The 24,272-nt window shown below is 46.6% G+C and overlaps 1 non-coding gene and 1 pseudogene across 9 annotated transcripts; both read right to left on the bottom strand.

The window, feature by feature from the left end:
- Positions 1 to 2,035: 2,035 nt before the first annotated feature.
- LOC111521535 lies at positions 2,036 to 23,544 on the bottom strand (annotated as a pseudogene). 8 transcript variants are annotated; one of them, XR_002724977.3, is made up of 4 exons: positions 19,083 to 23,544; positions 16,267 to 16,522; positions 5,682 to 6,166; positions 2,036 to 2,293 (listed from the first exon to the last, which is right to left on the bottom strand). The product of XR_002724977.3 is annotated as an ADP-ribosylation factor 3 pseudogene, transcript variant X2 (transcript). The 8 variants fall into 8 exon arrangements; XR_002724978.3 differs by having other exon boundaries at positions 5,759 to 6,166; XR_002724981.3 differs by having other exon boundaries at positions 5,831 to 6,166.
- LOC111521560 lies at positions 16,524 to 16,686 on the bottom strand. Its single transcript, XR_002724990.1, has one exon. It is a non-coding gene; the product is annotated as a U1 spliceosomal RNA (small nuclear RNA).
- Positions 23,545 to 24,272: the final 728 nt, after the last annotated feature.

The following is a 24,272-nucleotide window of genomic DNA, read 5'->3' as shown; positions in this document are numbered from 1 at the left end:
TTAGAGAATTTGTAGGAAAGAGAAAGAATTCTAAGGGGGAGAGATTTAGCTTTGTTCTACTGCATATATTAGTTATTATATATTAAACTATTCATGTGCTATCACTTAACATATACTAATCTATATATACACATACACACAAGGCTATAGCCGGCCAGGTGTGGTAGCTCATGCCTGTAGTCCCAGCACTTTGGGAGGCCGAGGCAGGCGGATCACCTGAGGTCAGGAGTTCAAGACCAGCCTGGCCAACATGGAGAAACCCTGTCTCTACTAAAAATACAAAAGTTAGCCAGGCATAGTGGTGCATGCCTGTAATCCCAGCTACTCAGGAAGCTGAGGCAGGAGAATTGCTTGAACCCAGGAGGCAGAGGTTGCAATGAGCCAAGATCACGCCACTGTACTCTAGCCTGAGCGACAGAGTGAGACTTCGTATCCAAAAACAAAAACAACAACAACAAAAAAAACGCTATAGTTTCAGTTGATGGGAGGGCAAGCAATGAAAGAATTGATTCAGGCAGGGATCCTCAGTGAGTAGCAAGACCATAGGTGAAAAGTAGCTGAGACAGAGAGTATTTGCATGGTGCCAAAATATCGCCCTGCAAAATTACTTGCTAATTCACAGAGGAAAATAGTTACTTTACGAAATAAAAATCTACAATCAAGTGACCAAATTTAGCATCATTAATAGAGGGCCTACAAGACATTATGGGATTCCCGACGTCATGCAATGTGAAATGTTCCTGCCCCAAATGTTGACCTTAATCTCTTTCTTCCTTTTTTTTTTTTTTTTTTTTTGAGACAGAGTCTCACTCTGTCCCCAGGCTGGAGTGCAGGGGTACAATCTCGGCTCACTGCAGCCTCCACCTCCCGGGCTCAAGGGATTCTCCTGCCTCAGCCTCCCGAGTAGCTGGGACTACAGGCGTCTGCCACCACACCCGACTAATTTTGTATTTTTAGTAGAGACGGAGTTTCACCATGTTGACCAGGCAGGTCTCGAACTCCTGGCCTCAAGTGATCTGTCTACCACGGCCTCCCAAAGTGCTGGTATTACAGGTGTGAGCCACTGCGCCCCGCCTGATCCCTTTAATTTCAACCATGATCTTGGAGGGAAATAAGCCCCGATGCCCCAAGACATCTGTATTAGTCAATCATTTTTTCAGAGAAACAGAACTAATGGGATGTATGTATACAGAGGGAAAGAGATTTATTTTAAGGAATTGGTTCATGTGATTATGGAGGCTGAGAAGTCCCAAGATCTGCAGTTGGCAAGCTGGAGACCCAGAAGAGCCAATGGTGTAGTTCCAGTGTGACTCAGGCAGGAGGAATTCACTCTGACTCTCAGGAGGGTCAGCTCTTTTGTCCTATTCAGGCCATCAACTGACCGGTTGAGGCTCCCCCATCATTAGGGAGGGTGTCTGCTTTAATCAGTCTACAGGTATAAATGTCATTGTCACCCAGAAACATCCTCACAGGCATATCCTGAATAATGTTTGACATTAAGTTTAAATAAATTAATGTTGACACATAAAATTAACCATCACTGCATCCTTTGTAACAATTTTTTTCTTTTTACTTTTTAAATGTGGTTATTATAAAGTTTTTCTTTGTCTTAATTTTTTTTGTTGTTTCTATAGGTTATTGGAGAACAGATGTTGTTTGGTTATATAAGTCCTGTAGTGGTGATTTGTGAGATTTTGGTGCACATATAACCCAAGCAGTACACAATGCACCCAATTTGGAGTCTTTTATCCTTCATCCCCTTCCTACTCTTTCCCTGAGTCCCCCAAATCCATTGTGTCATTCTTATGCCTTTGCATCCTCATAGCTTAGCTCCCACTTATGAGTGAGAAAATACAATGTTTGATTTTCCATTCCTGAGTTATATCACTTAGAATAATAGTCTCCAATCTCATCCAGCTTGCTGTAAATGCCATTAATTCATTCCTTTTAATGGCTGAGTAGTATTCCATTGTATAGCTATACCACAGTTTCTTTATCTACTCATTGATTAATGGGCATTTGGGTTAGTTCCACATTTTTGCAATTGCAAATTGTGCTGCTATAAACATGCATGTGAAAGTATCTTTTTCGTATAATGACTTCTTTTCCTCTGGGTAGATACCCAGTAGTGGGATTGCTGGATCAAATGGTAGTCCTACTTTTAGTTCTTGAAGGAATCTCCTGTGTGTAATAAACTGAGTTCTCTCCTATGCATCTTGAATGGTTCTAGTATAACTTGTCATTCAGTCTTTCTATATTCTGTAGTTCACATGAGGGACCCCTGCTCAGAAATCTGTTTAGAGGAAATAAAAAGATAGAGGGACAAGTTAAATGGTACTGCAAGAAAACAATCAGAAAAATCCAGAATGTGGAATATTTTTCCAAACCACTAACATAGTTTCTTTTAAAAGTCAATGTAGGCCGGGCGCGGTGGCTCAAGCCTGTAATCCCAGCACTTTGGGAGGCCGAGACGGGCGGATCCCGAGGTCAGGAGATTGAGACCATCCTGGCTAACACGGTGAAACTCCGTCTCTACTAAAAATACAAAAAATTAGCCGGGCGAGGTGGCCGGCGCCTGTGGTCCCAGCTACTCGGGAGGCTGAGGCAGGAGAATGGCGTGAACCCGGGAGGCGGAGGTTGCAGTGAGCTGAGATCCAGCCACTGCACTCCAGCCTGGGTGACAGAGCAAGACTCCGTCTCAAAAAAAAAAAAAAAAAAAAAGTCAATGTAAATATATATATACAAATTCTCTCTCTCTATATATATATATTTTAAAATAAACTTTTATAAAATAGAGACAGGGTCTCACAATGTCACCCAGGCTGGTCTCGAACTCTTGGGCTCAAGTGGTCCTTCCACCTTGGTCTCCCAAAGTGCTGGGTTTACAGGCATGAGCCACTGTGCCCGGTCACTTATATAACTTCTTTGGGCCATACTTTCCTCATCTGTAAAATGGACAGAATATCATCTACCTTGCAGAGCTACTGAGAAGATGAAAGATACTGAATATAACGCTCTTGGTACAACGCCTAGACACAACGGATGGTAGCTATTATTACTTGTGCTGGTTTTTGGGAAACCAATAAAGGTGACCGAAATGCAGTGTAAGGGAAATACAGGTAAATATGAAGGGACTCTGCCTTACTCCAGAATATGGAGTACTAGATAAAAGCACAGGAGCAGAGAGTTCAGAAAACCAAAACAAAACCCATAAGCCGTAAAAAATATTGATAAATTTGACTATGTAAAAAATAGAAATTGGGGCCGGGCGCGGTGGCTCATGCCTGTAATCCCAGCACTTTGGGAGGCCGAGGCAGACAGATCACGAGGTCAGGAGATCGAGACCATCCTGGCTAACGAGGTGAAACCCCATCTCTACTAAAAATACAAAAAAATTAGCCGGGCATGGTGGCAGGCCCTGGTAGTCTCAGCTACTCAGGAGGCTGAGGTGGGAAAATGATGTGAACCCGGGAGGCGGAGCTTGCAGTGAGCAGAGATCGCACCACTGCACTCCAGCCTGGGTGACAGAGCGAGACTCCGTCTCAAAAAAAAAAGAAAAATAGAAATTGGGCCGAGTGGTTCATGCCTGTAATCCCAGCACTTTGGGAGGCCAAGGTGGGCGGACCACCTGAGGTCGGGAGTTCGAAACCAGCCTGACCAACATGGAGAAACCCCATCTCTACTAAAAATATAAAATTAGCCGTGCTGGCACATTGCCTGTAATCGACAGGCTGAGACAGGAAAATTGGTTGAACTCGGGAGACAGGGGTTGCAGTGAGCTGAGATCACACCATTGCAGCACTCCAGCCTGGGCAACAAGAGCAAGACTCCGTCTCAAAAAAAAAAAAAAAAAAGAAATTCTGCAAGGCAGAAATCACTATAAACAAAGAACAAACTGGGAGGAATATTTTCTTTTTCTTTCTTTCTTTTTTTTTTGAGATGGAGTCTCACTCTGTTGCCCAGGCTGGAGTGCAGTACGTGATCTGGCCTCACTGCAACCTCTGCCTCCTGGGTCCAAGCGATTCTCCTTCCTCGGCCTCCCATGTAGCTGGGATTACAGGCATGCACCACTATGCCCAGCTAATTTTTCTATTTTTAGTAGAGATGGGGTTTCAACATATTGGTCAGGCTGGTCTTGAACTCCTGACCTCATGATTCACCTGCCATGATTCGCCTGTAGTGCTGGGATTACAGGCGTGAGCCACCACGCCCGGCCGAATATTTTCAATTTATATCAAGCAGAGCTCATGTTCTTACTGAGGAAAGACATCCATACATTAGGAGAATGATCTGCAAAAAGCCTAGGGAGGCTGGGCCGGGGGGTTCACGCCTGGAATCGCAGCCCTGCGAGAAGCTGAGGTGGGCAGATGGATTGAGCCCAGGAGTTCAAGACCAGCCTGGGCAACATGGTGAAACCTTATCTCTACAAAAATACAACAATTATCTGGGCATGGTGGCATGTGCCTATAGTCCCAGCTACTTGGGAGGCTGAGATGGGAGGATTGCTTAAGCCTGGCAGATTGAGGCTGCAGTGAGCCGTGACTGCGCCACTGCACTCCAGCCTGGGCGACAGAGCAAGTCCCTGTCTTGAAACAAAACAAGGCTACAAAAAGGGAGCCCAGAGAACATAAATTCCATAGTTTCTCCAGGCCCTTCCAGAGGCACCCATTGGGATACAAGGCAGTGGGACAGATAGTTCTTTAGGCTTTATAATGTCCCAGCTGAAATACCTCTCTACAGCCTCCATATCCCTCTTCTCTGGATTTTATACTAAGTCCTTTTCAAACACATATTAGGAACCAATAAATATCTGTTGAGTGATTTCACATGTTAGAGTGCACTTGTTTCCTAGGGCTGCCATTACCCAAGTGCCACAAGCTGGTTGGCTTAAAACAATGGAACATTCTCTCTCACCGTTCTGGAGGCTAGAAGTTGGAAATCAAAGTGTCAGGAGAGCTATGCTCCCCCTGAAGGCTCTAAGTGGGAGGGCCTTCCTTGCCCCTTCTTAGCCTCTGGTGGCCCAGGCATCCTTGTCTTATGGCAGCATCGCCCTACCCTCTGCCTCCCTCTTCACACAGCCATATTCCCTGTGTCTTTGCATCTCTCTGTGATATCTCCTCATCATATAAGGACACCAATTGTTAGATTTAGGGTCCACCTAACTTTACATCCATAATGATTGCATCTCAAGATCCTTAACTAATGACATCTGCAAAGACTCTTAAAAATAAGACAGGCCAGGCACGGTCGCTAACACCTGTAATCCCAGCACTTTGGGAGGCTGACGTGGGCAGATCACGAGGTCAAGAGATAGACCATCCCGGCCAACGTGGTGAAACCCTGTCTCTACTAAAAATACAAAAATTAGCTGGGCATGGTGGTACACACCTGTAGTCCAGCTACTTGGGAGGCTGAGGTTGCAGTGAACTGAGATTATGCCACTGCACTCTAGCCTGGTGATAGAGTAAGACTCTGTCTCAAAACAAAACAAACAAACAAAAAATCATATTCTAAAGTTCTAAAGGTCTGGGTGGATGTGAATGTATTTTGTGGGCAGGGGGTGAACACTACTCAACCTACTACACAGAACTTTTTTCAGTTGCAAATGACAGGAAACCTTATCTAAGGAGCTTAAATAAATGATTATTGGCAATCCTAGAAAAATATATCTAGTACGTTACCCTGAACAATATCAGGCTTTGATGAGGTTACAAGTCCATCTCTAAACTAATCACTGCAGCCAGGCCAGAGGCTGTACCTAAGCTTTTGAGCCAGGGGTAGATTCAGTTCCACTGAAAGCACACAGACTGAGGAGGTTGTCTGCAGATACCATTACCAGGAGAAGGGGGAGCTGGTGCTAGGTGGTAGAAAATGTAGTCATCCGCTAGCATGGTCTTCCTCCACAGTCAGTCAGCTCTTGGGCAGCACTGACTCTTCTCATATCTGTATTCCAGGGACTTGAAGAACAGCAGGCCTTCAAATAAATATTTCCTGAGTTGTTCTTGAATTTTTAACATCATTCAGTCTCCAAGGGCTTCATTCACGGTAAATCTGCGATCCAGCGTCTGATCCAGGGCGAGCCTTCCCCACGGAGGCACTGTCCTTTGTAAGGCCCTTCTAGGTAGACCGGCTGGCCATCTGTTGTGTAACCATTCATTCTTCAAAACTTCCATAAAAGAGAAGCAAGAAAGAAGGGTTTGGATCTTGTTAGGGTCAAAGAAGGGCAGGAGAGAAATACAAGTGGTAGATGAAACTGAGCATCAAAGAAATACATCCCGACCTTTCCCCTTGGTTCTAACATGCACACACAAATCTCATTATCTGCAGGGTTGGAGTATTGTTACCCTCACATACCCTGGAGCCCTGGTGGAGAATACAGGATTCTGGGTTTAGGCATGTGTCATTCAGTGGTTTAGGCCTGAAATATTGTGTCTTAAACACCCACAGAGGGGCCTTATATCCCAAACACCAGAAGAGCCAATGCCCAGAGGGTGAAATCAGACAGCCCTTAAGCTAGATGAAGCTGGAATTGGTAACCACACTGTGGAGTTTAATTTGCTGACCTAGATGTAGTTTGCAGCCCACAAAATCTCATACCACAGCAAAGCTTTTTCTTGTGCTGAGACAGCTGGCTGAGGGTGATGTTGCAATGACTCAGTTCTCAGTAAAGGGTCTGAAGAAATTAGGGGCAGGGCTACAGCCCCAAGACCACAGCCCCAAGAGACCTTCCTGTTTATTCCATGGGTGAGAGAAGGGGAACCTTCTGTTTGTGGGCACTGGTATTTCATCAGAAGAGACAAGGCTGGGCTCTGGGTTTGAGCTGTGTGTACACAGTCAACACATGACAGTCAGACAATTATACTCAGAGTGAGAATTCATACCTAGCCACACAGGCCAAAAGCATCTCTAAAAGCTGTTCTTAGGCTGGGCGTGGTGGCTCACACCTGTAATCACAGCACTTTGGGAGGCCAAGGCGGGTGGATCATGAGTTCGGGAGTTCGAGACCAGCCTGGCCAACATGGTGAAATCCTCTCTACTAAAAATACAAAAATTAGCTGGGCATGGTGGTGCACGCTTGATGTCCCAGCTACTCAGGAGGCAGAGGTTGCAGTGAGCCGAGATCATACCACTGCACTCCAGCCTGAGCGAAAGAGCAAGACTCCATCTCAAAAAATACATAAATAAATAAATAAATAAATAAATAAAAGCTGTTCTTGAAACTATGTGAATCAAATCATATTTTTTCCTTGACTTCCATTTTAAAATTGGACATAGGTTTATATGAGGAGGCCTAATTCAAGAAAACCAGAGTTGAAAACTCTGGGGGCTCGGAGGACTTCCCATTAAACGTAGCAGACTGAGCATGTGCCTACTCCTGGGCCTCCTCCCAAAACCCACTAAAATGTGAGTCAAGAGACTTTTTTTAAAAAGCATAAGTCCGTAAGAGAGGTAAGAGCAGAGAGAGGCATCAAAAAAATGTTTAAGATGGAAATTTGATTGAGAGATAATGAACCTCACATACCAGAGTACAAGGTTTCAAAATGGGGAAGCCAAGAAAACAAGCCAATCCATGCCTCTGAAACACCCCCAAAGGCCTAGGAATTGGAGGCACCAGAAACTTCTGAAAAGGCATGGCTGTGGCTGAAAACTAGAGCACTGATTAAAAGTTTTCTTCCAGCCTGGGCAACATAGTAAGACCCCATCTCTACAAAAAACACAAAAATTAGCCAGGTGTGGTGGTAACACACCTGTGGTCCCAGCTACTCAGGAGGCTGAGGCAGGAGGATCAGTTGAGCCCAGGAGATTGAGGCTGCAGTGAGTCATGCTCGGACCACTGCACTCCAGCCTACGCAACAGGGCAAGAAAAAAATAAAAATAAAAAGTTTTCGTAAGCAATAGTTAAGACTGGGCATGGTGGCTCACGCTTGTAATCCCAGCACTTTGGGAGGCGAGGTGGGTAGATCACTTGAGGTCAGGAGTTTAAGATCAACCTTGCTAACATGGTGAAACCCCATCTCTACTAAAAATACAAAAATTAGCCAGGCATGGTAGTGCATGCCTATATTCTCAGCTATTCAGGAGGCTGCGGCAGGAGGATCATTCGAACCTGGGAGGCAGAGGTTGCAGTAAGCCAAGATGGTGCCACTGTACTCCAGGCTGGGCCACAGAGTGAGACTTCATCTCAAAAAAAAAAAAAAAAAAGATAGTTAATCCCTGCAATTCTTCCCTTAGCCTATGCAACAAGCTACTACCTTCTCTCAGCCTTCATCAGAGACAGACCACTTATTGTGTGGGGAGTTTGAGTTAGAGGAACTTTGGACTTAGGAACAACTGAAGGTGGAAGATTAGTACCAAAGAAGGGGAATGAAATGAAAGTCAATGTACCAGCCAGTGAACCCGTGCTGTCCTCACATTTGACTCCCAGACACTGGCAGGCACATTTATAACTATCGGGAGGGAGTTCAGAGAACTCCCCTAGAAAACTGACCACCAAAAGAAGACACATGGAAAAGTATCATAAGGCAGTCCCCCAAGAATGACTGGCCCCTGTCTGATCACCCCATTCTAAAACCACCCCATCATACACGCAAACCTTTTCTTCGTTTTGCTTTGTTTGTTCTGTTTCGTTTTGAGACAGAGTCTCGCTCTGTCATCCAGGTTGGAGTGCAGTGGTACAATCTCGGCTCACTGCAACCTCTGCCTCCCGGGTTCAAGTGACTCTCCTGCCTCAGCCTCCTGAGTAGCTGGGATTACAGGCATGTGCCACCACGCCCAGCTAATTTTTGTATTTTTAGTAGAGATGGGGTTTCGCCATGTCAGCCCTGCTGGTCTTGAACTCCTGACCTCAGGTGATCCACTGGCCTCGGCCATCCCAGTTCATGCCTGGGATTACAGGCATGAACCACTGCACCCAGCCAATATTGTTTCTTAAAACTGCATATTCAACAAATAAAAGCATTCAAGGAAGGTTGAGCTGTGATAATAGAAACTAAAAAATCAAGAGGTCAGGTGTGGTGGCTCATGCCTGTAATCCCAACACTTTGGAAGGCTGAGGCAGGAGTGTGGGGAAAAGAAAGAGAGATCAGCTTGTTACTGTGTCTATATAGAAAGAAGTAGACATAAGAGACTCCATTTGGTTCTGTATTTGAGATGCTGTTAATCTGTGACCCTACCCCCAACCTTGTCCTTGCAAGAGACAAAGAGACATGTGCTGTGGTGACTCAAGGTTTAATGGATTTTGGGCTGTGCAGGATGTGTCTTTGTTAAACCAGTGTCTGAAGGCAGCTTGCTGGTTAAAAATCCTGCCCGTCCCTGGGCAATGAAACATGCCGGTGTGGGTCCTCTGTATGCTGAACGCCGGTCCCCTGGGCCCACTTTTTCTTTCTCTATACTTTGTCTCTGTGTCTCATTTCTTTTCTCAAGTCTCTCATTCCACCTAACAAGAAGTGCCCACAGGTGTGGAGGGGCAGGCCACCCCTTCAAGGAAGATCTCTTGAGCCTAGGAATTCGAGACCAGACTGGGCAACATAGCGAGACCCTGTCTCTAGAAAAAAACAAAAAATTTGTCAGGCATGGTGGCACATGCCCGTTGTCCCACCTACTTGGGAGGCTAAGGTAGGAGGATCTTTAGACTGGAAGTTTAAGGCTGCACTGAGCTATGATCACACCACTGCACCCTAGCTTGGGTGACAGAGTGAAACCCTGTCTCAAAAAAAAAAAAAAAAAAGAAAAGAAAAGAAAAGTCAGAAGATAAAGTTGAAAAAAATTGCAGAAAGTAAGGAAAAAAGGGTCAGAAAATAGGAGAAAGACAGTTAGAAAATCAGAGACCTTTTAAATCAATTTAGGAAGTCTGACATTTGAGCAATTGGAGTTCCATAAAGAGAGAATACAGAAAATGGAAAGGAGGAAATAATGTTTTAAAAAATAACAGTAATTCAAGAAAAAAAATTCTAAAATGGAAGACCATATGTTTCTAGATTGAAAGGGCCTACCCGAGTATCCAAGGCAATGAATGGAAAAAAATCGCTACCAAGGCACAACATCGTGAAATTTCAGAACCACTATGAATAAGATCTAAAAAGCTTCCAGGATAAAAAAAAAAAAAAAAAAAAGCAGGTTATGTACTATGGATCAGAAATGGCAATAGCTTTCCTCTTCTCAAGCACAACGCTGGAAGCCGGAATGTGATTAATTCAAAGCTAACATGCAAGTGTGAATGAAGCATAAAGACATTTTGAGAAATGTAAGCTTTCAAAATTTTAACCTCGCAAGCAGCCTTCCTTTTTTTATTTTTTATTTGAGATGGAGTCTCGCTCTGTCCCCCAGGCTGGAGAGCAGTGGTGCAATCTGTGCTCACTGCAACCTCCACCTCCCGGGTTCAAGTGATTCATGTGCCTCAGCCTCCCAAGTCGCTGGGATCACAGGTGTGCACCACCGCGCTTGGCTAAGTTTTGTATTTTTAGTAGAGACACGGTTTTGCCATGTTGGATATGCTGGTCTTGAACTCCTGGCCTCAAGTGATCCTCCTGCCTCAGCCTCCCAAAGTGCTGGGATTACAGGCAGAAGCCACCACACCCAGCCCAAACAGCTTTTCTCAGGAAACTATAGGATGAAACTCCATGAAAATGAAGGAATAAATACAGAGGAAGCCTTGAAGGCCAGGAAATGGGAAGAGAGCAGAGTTGGGAGCAGGAGGATAGTGATGGAGGACTTGAGGATGTCTCCTAGAAAAACACATGAAACCAGCAGACAACCTGCTATGTCTAAATACAGTGAGCAAAGATTTACATTTCCAGTAGAGTCTGGAGAAGAATTAGCAATAGGTACATAGACAGTTGAACAAATACAAAGTGAGACAATATTTATCTTCAGGGAAAACAAGAAAAAGTTTGTAACAGATAGGAAATATAATCATGTTACACTTCACAGCTCAGCCATGAATAATGGCTGCATTGTCAGAATAAACACTGGCTACTGATTAAACCAGAAACTGCAACACCAGCAAATTAGGAGGATAGGGGAAGAGAAGATATATGATAGCTAAATCCTTGTTTTCCAAAGAAGAAAGACAACAGATAATAAATGCAACGGAGAAAACCGAAGAAGCTGGTGAAAGCTAAAAAGAAGCTGCTTCTGATAATCAAGGGTGGAAATAGTGGAGAAGGAATTGATTGCTTTAAGATTTTAAAGATTATTTTACTTTTCAAATAATGCAAATGTATTATCTGTTAATAACTAAAGAAAGATCATTATTGAATTACAGAAGAAGTTAAACTAGTAGTGGCTATTATTTGTTGAGTGCTTACAATATGCCAGAAACCATGGTAGGCATTTTACTGATAGTATCTTATTTATTTATTTGTTCATTTATTTGAGACAGGGTCTTGCTTTGTCACCCAGACTGGAGTGCAGTGGCACAATCACGGCTCACTGCAGCCTCAACCTCCTGGGCTTAAGCAATCTTCCCACCTCAGCCTCCCGAGTAGCTGGGACTACATACGTGCACCACCATACTGGCTAATTTTTTAAATTTTTTGTAGAGATGGGGTTTTGCCTTCTTGGCCAGGCTGGTCTTGAACTCCTGGCCTCAAATGATCTGTCCACCTCAGCTTCTCAAAGTTCTGGGGATTACAGGTGTGAGCCACTGTGCCAGGCCTCTAATTTGGTCTCTAAATAAACAAATAAATAAAGACAAGATGCCCCATCAGACACTGTAGAGCAGCAATTCCCACCTTTTTCTGCACTTTTGAAAGAAGGACAATGGGCCGGGCGCGGTGGCTCAAGCCTGTAATCCCAGCACTTTGGGAGGCCGAGACAGGCGGATCACGAGGTCAGGAGATCGAGACCATCCTGGCTAACCCGGTGAAACCCCGTCTCTACTAAAAATACAAAAAACTAGCCGGGCGAGGTGGCGGGCGCCTGTAGTCCCAGCTACTCGGGAGGCTGAGGCAGGAGAATGGCGTAAACCCGGGAGGTGGAGCTTGCAGTGAGCTGAGATCCGGCCACTGCACTCCAGCCCGGGCGACAGAGCAAGACTCCGTCTCAAAAAAAAAAAAAAAAAAAAAAAAAAAAAAGAAGGACAATGATCATGTAAGCTCCTTACTCCCACCTGGGAGTCCAGGGTTACACATAATTCCTCACTGTAAATTCATCCTTTTCTCTCCTATACAAGGAAGAATATCTAAATAAGTTAAAGTGACATTATTTTTGGAATAACCTAAAATCTTCTCAAACATAATTTTTTAAAAGTAGATCGGCCAGGCGCAGTGGCTCACTCCTGAGATCCCAACACATTAAGAGGCCGAGCTGGGCGGATCACCTGAGGTCAGGAGTTTGAGACCAGCCTGGCCAACATGGTGAAACCCCGTCTCTACTGAAATACAAAAAAAAAAAAAAAAAAAAAAATTAGCTGGGTGTGATGGTGCACACCTGTAATTCCAGCTATTCGGGAGGCTGAGGCATGAGAATCACTTGAACCTGGGAGGCAGAGGCTACAGTGAGCCAAGATGGCACCCCTGCACTCCAGCCTGGGTGACAGAGGGAGACTCAGTCTCAAAAAATAAAATAAAATAAAAATAAAAAATAATAAAATAATAAAATAAAATAAACGTAGATATTACAAATCCCAGGATCTTAACTACTGTTAGTAACCAAGTCCCTGTGGCTCACAAGCTTTGGAGGAAATGCAGCCACACAGGGTCTTGGAGACGTGTCTGCGGCTCCACACTGAGTTGATGGCAGAGCCCAGAGTCCCTGCCTTTTATAGTGTGTGTTAACAGAACAACTGGCTAGGATGTACTTCTACAGATGGTGGCAAGTGCATGAGGCTTGACCATCTGAGCAAGCTTGTCATGAGGCCAGAGCTCTTTCTTTCCCTGTCAGGGCCACTCTTTACAAATGTACCAAAAAATCTTTTATTGTCAGAGAAAAATAATTCCATTTTGATCTAGATATCGTGTGGAGTCCATTCCCTCAGTACACTTTTTTTTTTTTTTTTTGAGATGCAGTCTTGTTCTTGTAGCCCAGGCTGGAGTGCAGTGGCACGATCTTAACTCATTGTAACCTCTGCCTTCCAGGTTCAAGTGATTCTCCTGTCTCAGCCTCCTGAGTAGCTGGGATTACAGGTGCCCACCACCACACCTAATTTTTGTATTTTTAGTAGAGATGGGGTTTCGCCATGTTATGGCTCGAACTCCTGACCTCATGATCTGCCTGCTTCGGCCTCCCAAAGTGCTGGGATCACAGGCATGAGCCACCGCGGGCGGCCAGTAAACATTTTATTGAATATCTATTATGTGTCAGTCAAGGCAATAGCTAGTCTGGGTGTGGCAGCTCATGCCTGTAATCCCTCCTCTTGGGAGGCCGAAGTGGAACCATTGCTTCAGTCCAGGAGTTGGAGACCAGCCTGGTCAACATAAGGAGACCCTGTCTCTACAAAAAATAAATAATTAGCCAGGCATGGTGGTGCAAGCCTATAGTCCCAGCTACTCATGAGACTGAAGCAGGAGGATTGCTTGAGCAATCCAGGAGGTCGAGGCTACAGTGAGCCATGATGGTGTGACTGCACTCCACTCCAGCCTGGGCCACACAGTGAGACCCTGTCTCAAAATAAAATACAATTTAAAAGGCAATAACTAGACCAGTGGTGTAAAAAAATTCTTTTTAAGAAACAAAATATATATATATTTTAAATAAACACAGTATCTGACAGACATGCAATATTACAATGGAGATGAAAATAGGGCTGTAGCCACTGAAGGTGGTAGGTAGGGATGGAAGAGATTCATCCTGTCCACTGTTCTTCCTCCTCAACTCGACCTGGGGTCCCACCTGATGCACTGCAGAGCACACTTAGAAAAAAGCTACAAAGCATTCTACTGACAACTAGCTGGAGCCTGTGGATGTTCAAAATAAATAAATTTCCTTTGGATATAATTCCCTTCTGTGACATATATGTCCAATAATAAATTGCTAGACACTGTTACATGGATCAGTGCTCACTGAAATACTTGTTATCTTTGTGTGAGAGTGTATGTGTGTGTTGTGTTGGTTGATTTAGTTTTACATACATTTATACTGTTTCTCAAAAGAACGCATCTTATAATTAGGGTTTGTTGGCAGAAAAAAGGTTGTAGGGGATTTGAATATATCCATTTGGGTTTATAACATTAACCAGTATTTATCAACTTCTGCAGAGCATTAGAAGCACCTGCAAGTTCCTATTAAAAAATAGTAATGCTTGTTAAGAACATGTATTCTTGGCTGGGCGCGGTGGCTCACACCTGTAATCCCAGCACTTTGGGAGGCCAAGGTGGGTGGATCACTAGGTCAGGAGTTTGAGAACAGCCTGACCAACATGGTGAAACCCTGTCTCTACTAAAAATACAAAAATTAGCCGGGTGTGGTGGCACACACCTGTAATCCCAGCTACTTAGGAGGCTGAGGCAGGAGAATCTCTTGAACCTGGGAGGCGGAGGTTGCAGTGAGCCGAGATCGTGCCACTGCACTCCAGCCTGGGCGACAGAGTGAGAGTCTGTCTCAAAAACAAACAAACAAACAAACAAACAAACAAAAAAACATACTCTTGGGCCCTGCCTCAGACATATGGAAACAGAACAGGACTGTGGAGGGGGGAATTAGCAGGAATGTATGTTTTTCCCTCAACCTTTTATTTTGAAAATATTCAAACTTACAGAAGAGTTGAAAGAATACAGCAACCACCCCATACCTTCTACAAAGATTCCACAATTAACATTTTACCACATTGAGGTTCTTTTTTCCCCTCTCTCTCTCTATCCCCTCCTTCTTCGCATCTACAGAATTTCTTACTGAGACCTTTGAAGGTGTATGTCAAACATCATGACACCTCATTCATGTTGTGAGTTACACTGTGTCCCAATGAAAGAAACGACGTCCTAACCTCTGATACCTTGAATGTGACCTTAGTGGTAAATAGGGTCTTTGCAGAGGTACTCGAAATGAAGTCATACTGGATTAGTGTGGGCCCTACATCCAATAACTGCCGTCCTTATAAGGGAGAGAGAGATTTGAAGACATGGAGAGACACACAGGGAAGAAGGCCACCTAATGTTGTCACCAACCAAGGGACGCCAAGGATTGCCAGTAACTACCAGAGGCTGGAAGAGGCAAGGAGGACTCGTCCCTAGAGCCTTCAGACAGAGCATGGCCCCACCAACACCTTGATTTTGGACTTGAACTGTGAGAGAAGAAATTTCTGTGTTGCAAACTACCCGGCTTGTGGCAATTTATTACCGCAGCCCTAGGAAACCAGTACAACTCTTGAATACCGGTGTTATCTAAATGTGGGCATTTAGTGGGATTCGGGGTATTCTCCCCATAACCAGTATCTTACATGCATTTGATTATTATGTCTCTCTGATTTCTTTTATTCTAAAATAATTCATCATAAAAAATGACTTCTCGATGTGTCCAGGTTTTAAAGAAAAAAATTATTCTCAAGCAGTAAGAAAGACATAATTCAAGACTATTGCAATAGGAGTGCTGCGATAGGGGAGTGCGATCTGGCTCGGCTCTGAGTACAAGGACAAGTGGGGGTTCACAGCCAAAGAGCAGGATGAGGGGTCAGTGGACGGGTCACCGTCTCTGTGCTTCTGAGACGGTCCATTCAGAGCTTAAGCTGTTCAGGGTAACGAAAGTGTTAGTAAGGGAGAAGAGAAAGCTACTATGATGATGTAACTATGCCAGGTTGTCTTTGTCATAGGGTGCTGGGGAAGGGGATAGGGAGGGGGACACTTGCCAACTTGGGGGCTGTGACTGCGTGGACAAAGGAGCGCCTTTTTCTAATCTGCACAGAGGTGCAGACAAGCACTGCAGGCTAGCAGAGGCCCGAGCGGAGTCAAGTTGTTTCAGTTTAAAGTTGACTGTTCTAGGTTCAAGGGTGAATGACTTTCTATTATCTCTCAATAAGAGAAAACTTCCTCCTCCCAACAAGAATTTCCAGTTGTGGTTATTAGCTTAGGTGTAACCGAAATGGAAAAGTAATTATATTTCTCTTAGCAGCTAAGGTTGCCTCCAGCAGCCTGCCCGAGTCCTGCTCTCACTCTCAGGACGAGAGTCTTTTGCCTTGTATTCCTTTTTTCCCTCCTCCACATGGACTTTAGGGTCCAGTTTTAAGTCCCGGACCTGTTTAGTAACTAGCTTTAATCACAGGCACCAAGTCTCTGGCCTCTCCACGCTTCCTCCTTCCCTTCCTGGGTCTTAGCCAGGACAGAGAGCAGGACATACCTGAGTACACAGAGCAGTGGCGAGAGGTGTCCCAGGGAGCCATCTCAGGGAACCCATTAAGATAAAGGGGAAGAATAAACAGAAGCAGAAGTTCCTTCAGCCCCAGTCCCCAGCCCACTGAAAAACAGGAAGCTGGGATGGCAGCTGATAAGGGCTGTCTCCAGGGCTGGGCCGGGACTCCTTGGAGCCAGGGGCTGGGTTGGGTTTCTCAGTCCTCATCTCTCCAGGACAGTCTCTTTTTTCTTTTCCTTCATTACTAGGAGAAAGCACAAACACAATCCCCCAATACCACAAATTATGCAGTTGAGGTCCCACATTTGGGGAAATTGCAAGGGTCAGCCCATCCAGAGTGCAATGGATGAGCCTTGCCCTGGGAAGATCATTTTTGTGATCATGGTATCTCCCCCACCAGGTAAGTATCTCCAGGCCAATCTTTTTTCCCTACCATGGGGACAGGTCAGAGGCGCTTTCCCTCCATATGAATACAAATCAAATATATTCACATTCTATCATTAATGCCTGCGGCCACTTGAAATTCAAAAGATGGGGCCGGTGTCTCAATTCAAAAGTTGGGGCTGGTGTCTCAGTCTGTAATCCCAGCACTTTGGGAGGCTAAGGTAGGCAGATCACTTGAGGTCAGGAGTTCGAGATGAGCCCTGGCCAACATGGAGAAACCCCATCTCTACTAAAAATATAAAAAATTAGCCCAGTGTGGTGGCAGGTACTTGTAATCCCAGCTACTTGAGAGGCTGAGGCAGGAGAATCGCTTGAATCCAGAAGGTGGAGATTGCAGTGAGTCGAGATCACACCACTGCAATCCAGCCCAGCCTGCGTGACAGAGTGAGACCCTCTCAAAAAAAAAAAAAAAAAAGAAATTCAAAAGATGTGAACTTCCAAGGTGGAGACTGCACACATGCACACACATATGTACATGCACACACATGCATGCACACTATACATGTACATGCATGTGCACCCACAGGCACACACATACCATACACCATGCACACGTGTCACACACATGCATGTACACTCGTACCATGTACATGCACATACACATACCAAACACACACACACGTGCACATACAAGCCCTCATCTAGGCTGAGATCCAAAAGCCCTGCAGTTGGCTGGGTGCGGTGGCTCATGCCTGTAATCCCAGCACTTTGGGAGGCCAAGGTGGGCGGATCACCTGAAGTCGGGAGTTCGAGACCAGACCGACCAACATGGTGAAACCCTGTCTCTACTAAAAATACAAAATTAGCTGGGCATGGTGGCCTGTAATTCCAGCTACTTGGGAGGCTGAGGCAGGAGCATCGCTTGAACCCAGGAGGTGGAGGCTGCAGTGAGCCGAGATCACGCCATTGCACTCCAGCCTGGGCAACAAGAGGGAAACTCTGTCTCAAAATAAATAAATAAACAAATAAATAAAATAAAAATAAAAGCCCTGCGGTGACTCCATTCCTCAGTAGTGATGGTTCCCCAAAACGCCACAGCTCACTCTCCATAAAAGGGGTTGTCCAACCTTGGAGCTCTCTGTGTCTGGGATTTCCCCTCAGTAAAGTAAGGAGTGTGGACAAGGAAACTTCTAGGACCTCTTCCTGTGCTCCAGCATCCTCTGGCCCTAAGGGCTGTTTTCAGCTCCCCACCCCCATATCCCGAAGGATCAAAGGAATCGAAACTTAAGGAATTGGACCTTAAGGCTGTGGTAGCTGGACTGGAGTGGGAGGTACTTTGCCACGCACCTCTGGCATATCATCCTACAGCAGTGTTTCTCTTTCAAAAGAAAAAATTATTGCAGTGGCTCAGGCCTGTAATCCCAGCATTTTAGGAGGCCGAGGCAGGTGGATCACCTGAAGTCAGGTGTTCAAGACCAGCCTGGCCAACGTGGTGAAACCCCATCTCTACTAAAAATACAAAAATCAGCTGGGCGTGGTGGCGGGTGCCTGTAATCCCAGCTACTTGGGAGGCTGAGACAGAAAAATTGCTTGAACCCGGGAGGCAGAGGTTGCAGTGAGCCGAAGATCATGCCATTGTACTCCAGCCCGGGCAACACAGTGAGACTCCGTCTCAAAAAAAAAAAAAATTATATGGACCCCAAGCTGACGAAATCTTTAATATCACCCAAATATGTGCATATTAAAACCTTGGTATGAACACCTTGTGTTGTTAGGTAGTCTATCATCAGGAAAGTCAAGCAGAAAGGGAGAAGCCGGGGTGTCACTCTGGGCCCCCAACTTCAGGAGTGTTTCCGTCAAGGGCTGCATATCCCCCCTTGACAGACCCACTATGGCCCTGGTTTTGATGGGTGATCCCTGGGAGCAGGGAAGCCCGACCCCTTCTTCTGTCCCCATTCACAGAATCCTGGACCGGCCAGGGGCCTAGAGAGATCACTAAGCACCGCTGAAAGGCTGAAGACCAACTTCTAGACGCAGGCACCCCACCCCCTCCTTCTGTCCCTCCAGCCTAGGGGTGGCAGTGACTTCCTGCTGTTGTAAACCGCTGGGCTGCCTCACCCTCTACTTTTTGGATCTTTGGTTTATTTGTCCTGGGTCCTAGGAAGGAGGTGAGGCAGCACTTCCTAAGGCCGGGAAGTGCAGATGGCATAGGCAAGATGCCCGCAGAGGCTGATCTGGGCATGTGCTCAGCACAGCAGCTGTAAGAGGAAAGCAGGGCTGGGCCAAGGGAGAAGGTGAAATGTGATGCACTTGCCACCAAAGCCTGGCCCTCCATCCCATGACGAGTTACAAAGCCCTTCAGAGTTGTCCTGAGTGGAGGCAAGGGGCTGGGTTTTTGCACCCCACTCCCCATATCTCACCCCTACACGGCTGAGTTGAGTTCAGGCTGCCCCGCAAGGAGGGAGCCACCCCTGGGCCAGGCAGCCCCCTTTGGGCAGGGCTACTCCTGGAGAGAGACTGGCGATGAACTGTCAGCAGTCGCATCCCGAAGAGGAACCTGGGCAGAGGCTGCAAAGTCGGCCACAGCACCAAAGCCCAGCTCTGCTTAGTAGCTGCATGACCTTGACCCAATTCCTCATCCTCGTTTAGCACGCAGTTCGGTTTCCCAATCTGTAAATAGGGAGGCTGTGAAGATTGAATGAGACCATGTTCCCGTAAGGGACAAGAACCCACCCCTCGGCTGGCTTCCCTCTAGGGAGCTGCTGCCAATCGCTTTGGCCAGGATCCGGGACTCTGCTTCAGCCACCTGTATAAGGTGGCAGGGACCCTGTGTGATAAGGTCTGTGCCAAGGTGTGGCCTTCCCTCCTATATCCTGCTCTCAGGGGGTTGGTAGATCTTGCTCTTCTCACTGGCTCCTCCAGCTCTGGGGACAGAACAAGGACGCCGAATCAAGGTCCTCTCAGAGCCTGTCCTTCTGGCCTCCCTCATCCTCCCCACATGAGTGCTGGCAGGTTGGGCCCAAGCATGGCCAGGGAAGGGAGAACCTCTGGATCCTGGAGTTCCGAGCCTCAGCTGTGCCATGCAGCCCAGAGCCCTGCCCGGAGTGGAGTGTCAGGCTCTGTGCCATTTGCCTTTATCCTCTGTGTGTGCCAATCCCCAGGAACCCCACAGGAAGGAAGGGGTGGAAGAGCCAGGACAGAATTCCGGCATTCCTGGGTCCCCTAAATCCCACCCCACTCTCAACAGTAGAAAAGATGGGAAGATATAACTAGAAAGCAGTGTGGGTGTGGGGAAGGTCAGCAGCACCCCAAACTGCTTCAGGGCCCCCGGGGACGCAAGGAAACTTGATGTGAGTTGGAAAAGGTCCCTCCTCCGGTGGACACACATCCACGATGTGCAGCTTAGCTCACAGACGGCACCTTTGTGCAAACTAGGAAAAGCCCCCAGCACTCCCTGTGTGGTTGAGGTGCAGCGCCCAACCTGAATGGAGCCTCCCCGGGATGTGACAGGCCCCGTGCACTGCCAGTTTTCTCAGCACACACGACATCGAAGGTGTAGCCTCGGGTTCTGCACATTTTGTGTGGCTTATGTGCCAACTGGGACAATCCGGTTATATGCCACAGAGCCCATCTTCGCAGACATCAAACATCTCTCTATGCCTTAGAGCCTTTGCTATTGCTCTCTGCAATGACATTCATAGAATCCTGGACTGGCCAGAGGCCTAGAGAGATCACTAAGCACCGCTGAAAGGCAGGAGACCAACTTCTAGACGCAGGTACCCCAGCCCAGCAGCCTTTTCACCGTGTGTGTCCAGCCAGGCTCCCTGCTGCTCTGAGCCCACCCCTGGTAACTCATGTTTTCCATGGACATGGACAACAGCACCCTGCCCATAGATGTGTCGCTGTAGGGTGGTGTGGGTACCGCAACGATCAGAGCTGGGTGACCTCAGTCTGCATTTAGCTACATTTGTTGTATCCACCCAGTGTTGATCCTTATGACTTTTCTTGAAAAAGTGGATATGGCCACAATGGGCCTGCACTCCTTCCTGGTACCACATGGCTGGAGGGGAGTTGTGTCCTCTCTGGTAGTGCCATAGGAGTGGCCATGACCCCACTCTAATGGAGAAATAGTCCACTATGTACTCCAGAGGCTTCCATCCTTCGTTTGAATCCTGTATCATTTATTGCCTGTTAGACTTTGAAAGAGCTACTTCTCTGTGCCTCAGTTTCCCCATTTGTGAAACAGGATGATGAAATAATAGCACCTACCTTATGGCATTGCTATAAACATTAAATAAGCGCATATAGCAGCATGTAGTACATAATCACTAAATGTCAGCTCTCATAGTGACAACAGGCGAGGTCCCCATGCATAGTGTAGACATTTAGGTAAAACATCCACAAACATCATTTCCTTGTTTTGATGACCCTCGAATTCCCAGCAATAGACGGAGCTGGCCTAAGGAAAACTGAGTTGGGAAAGTCAATCATTCCTGTACGAGGCCCTCACCCCATCCCCCATTAATAAGGCAAACTTCCAGATTGCCAGGGGTTGTGGGTGCCGCCTTGGCTCCTCATCTTGCTCAGCTCAAAACTGTCTCTGAGAAGGGCATGCAGGGACGCCCTATGGACAACCAGTCATGCTCCTTATCAGCAACTTCAAAGAACATTGCCCTATCCCAAGGCCTCCTCGTTCCTCTTCATAAGTCATTAGGGGTCTGTCGACAGCTAAGTGCCGCAAGCCTTTTTATTTCCAGCTTGACTCCCGCTTGGGATAATGAGTTCCATGATCCTACCGCCCACCAAGTGAAGGAACATTTTCTTTGATTATTCCTAAACGTAACTCTCAAGCTTGAAGCAGAGCACCCCCTCCCTGGTTCTCTTTAAGGATTTGGTGAATGAGTTCAAGACCACCCTAACCATAACATCCATGATTAAACAGATGTTCCTCCGTCTTAGCCTTTATCTTTCCAAATGAAGAACCCTTAACACATGACTGCGTTTTTACAGCAACTTCACTATTTCTTTGATGGTTTGGTTGCTTCTTTTTTGAGTTTCCTATGGTCTTTCTTCACGTGTAGTAAGCACACAGGACAGAAATCCCTCTCCAACCACAATCCCTCTCCATCTGACTAATTTTGTATATTTTTAGTAGAGATGAGGTCTTGCTATGTTGCCCAGGCTGGTCTCCCTTATGCCACATTCTACTCTGCTTGGATGAACTTCCAAGCACAAAATGAGAATTTCAGTTCAATATATGCAAATCACAGTCATTGTGTTGAAAAGAACTGGAAAGAGAAGGGATTGGGAGTTGGTGAGAGAAAAGGGTAAAAGCTGTAGGCAGAGTGCTATCAGAAACATTTTTCAGAGAGGCATGGGAACAATAAAAGCAGGTGAGGTCTTAGAACTCCAGCTCTGCACTCTTATCCCAGAGCCGGCACACGCAACTGGGCAGGTATCCCACCCAAAAACACCCTCGAAGAGGGAAGGCAGGGGCTAAAATTCAGCCCTCACCCACTCAATGTGCTCCTGGGTGCTGGGCTACAGCAGCCAGCAGTAGTGACCTTTTTTCTGATTTGCACAAAGGCACCGTGTGGACCGGCAGCAGCCCTGTCTGTTCCTGCATTGGTCACTATGGGGGCAGCTGTGTCCCACAGACAGACAGGACAGAGAAACCCAGGTCAGAGCTAGGCACTGGGTCCTGATATGCTCTGGATGAAGTTTTCATAGTCATTCATCCAGTGAATATTTATTGGGCATCTACCATGCGCCTGGCACTGTATTTTTGTTTCTATTTTTCTTTTTTCTTTTTGTTTAAAATCCAGTAAATTGGAATGACTCATCATCAGGACAGCAATTAGGGATTGGTCATATAGGTGGACAGGAAAAAGGAGGGGAAGCAGGGGAGGCAAGGCTCTTGCTGGGCATGCAGACATGATACCCAGGGCCCTGGCCACACTTGCAATGGAGAGGAAGGGGTAGGACTGGGGCAGGGTGACAGCAGGTATGTCAGGGGTGGGTGGGGTGCTTGGTTAGGGTGGGGTGTCTGGCTCTCACTTCTTGTTTTTGAGCTGATTGGCCAGCCAGTCCAGGCCTTCGTATAGCCCGTCCCCACTGGTGGCACAGGTGGCCTGAATGTACCAGTTACGGTGATGAAGGGAATGCAGGCCCAGCTTGTCTGTGATCTCAGCAGCATTCATAGCATTAGGCAGATCCTGTTTGTTTGCAAAGACAAGGAGTACAGCATCCCGGAGCTTGTCCTCCACCAGCATTCTCATCAGCTCTCCCCGGGCCTCATTTACTCGCTCCCGATCATTGCTGTCGACCACAAATATCAAGCCTTGGGTGTTCTGGAAGTAGTGTCTCCAGAGGGGCCGAATCTTGTCCTGGCCACCCACATCCCACACTGTGAAGCTGATGTTCTTATACTCCACTGTCTCCACATTGAATCCAATGGTAGGGATGGTGGTGACAATCTCCCCCAGTTTCAGCTTGTATAGGATGGTGGTCTTCCCTGTGGCATCCAGGCCCACCATCAGGATACGCATTTCCCTCTTCCCAATCAGGCTCTTGAGAAGGTTTCCAAAGATATTGCCCATGATCACAGCAACTGCTTTCTGGGGACAGTGGGGCCCAAGTAGGGGGCAGTGGCAGTCTGGTTTTGGCCTGGTCCCTGGTATGGAAAACCTGATCCTGTTCCTGCTATCAGCTGCGCCGCTGCGGCCGCCGCCTCTGCCCTGCAGGTTCCGCTCTGCTCCCTCCGGCTCCCCAAGCCAACTTCAGCCCGGCTGCTGCCCTGGCCCGCTCCCCAGCTCCCTCCTTCCTTCCCTCCACCGGAAGCCGCAAGGGCGACTGGAGCTGTGCTCTATTTTTCTTGAGACAGGATCTTGCTCTGTCATCCAGGTTGGAGTGCAGTGGCATGATCACGGCTCACTGCAGCCTCAATCTCATAGAATCAAGTGATCCTCCCACCTCAGCCTTCTGAGTAGCTTGGACTGCAGACACACACCACCACATCTGACTAACTTTTTATATTTTTAGTAGAGATGAGGTCTTGCTATGTTGCCCAGGCTGGTCTCGAACTCCTGAGCTCAAGTGACTCTCCTGCCTAGGCCTCCCAAAGTGCCAACGCTGTTTTAGGTGTGGAGAAGACAGTAGTGGATAAGACGAACTTGGTTCCTACTCTCAAAGAGCTTTGATTATAGTCAGGGGAAACAAGTTAACAAGGTCAATGTAGACATCACATGTATCATAATGATCCAGATGAGTGGTTGGCAAACTATTATCTTTGGGCCAAATCTAGCCCTTGGCCTGTTTTTGTAAGCCCCATGAGTTAAGAATAGTTTTTATATTTTTAAAGGGTTGTTAAACAAATCCAACAAAAGAACCCATAGGAGGCTCACGAACCCTAATTATCTACTATTTAGTCCTTTACAGAAAAACTTTGCTGAGCCCTGGTCTAGGTAGTGACTTGCAATGGTAGGGTTATCTAGCAGACACTGCAGGTTGTCAACTGGTTGGACTATCTAGCAGACACTGCTGGTTGTCAACCGGCTGGATTATCTAGCAGATACTGCAGGTTGTCAACTGGTTGGATTATCTAGCAGACA

The sequence above is a fragment of the Piliocolobus tephrosceles genome, chromosome 8 (genome assembly GCF_002776525.5).
Source record: "Piliocolobus tephrosceles isolate RC106 chromosome 8, ASM277652v3, whole genome shotgun sequence".
NCBI lineage: Eukaryota > Metazoa > Chordata > Mammalia > Primates > Cercopithecidae > Piliocolobus > Piliocolobus tephrosceles.
The sequence above is the reverse complement of the archived record's forward strand: the minus strand, read 5'-3'. Positions and strand labels throughout refer to the sequence as shown.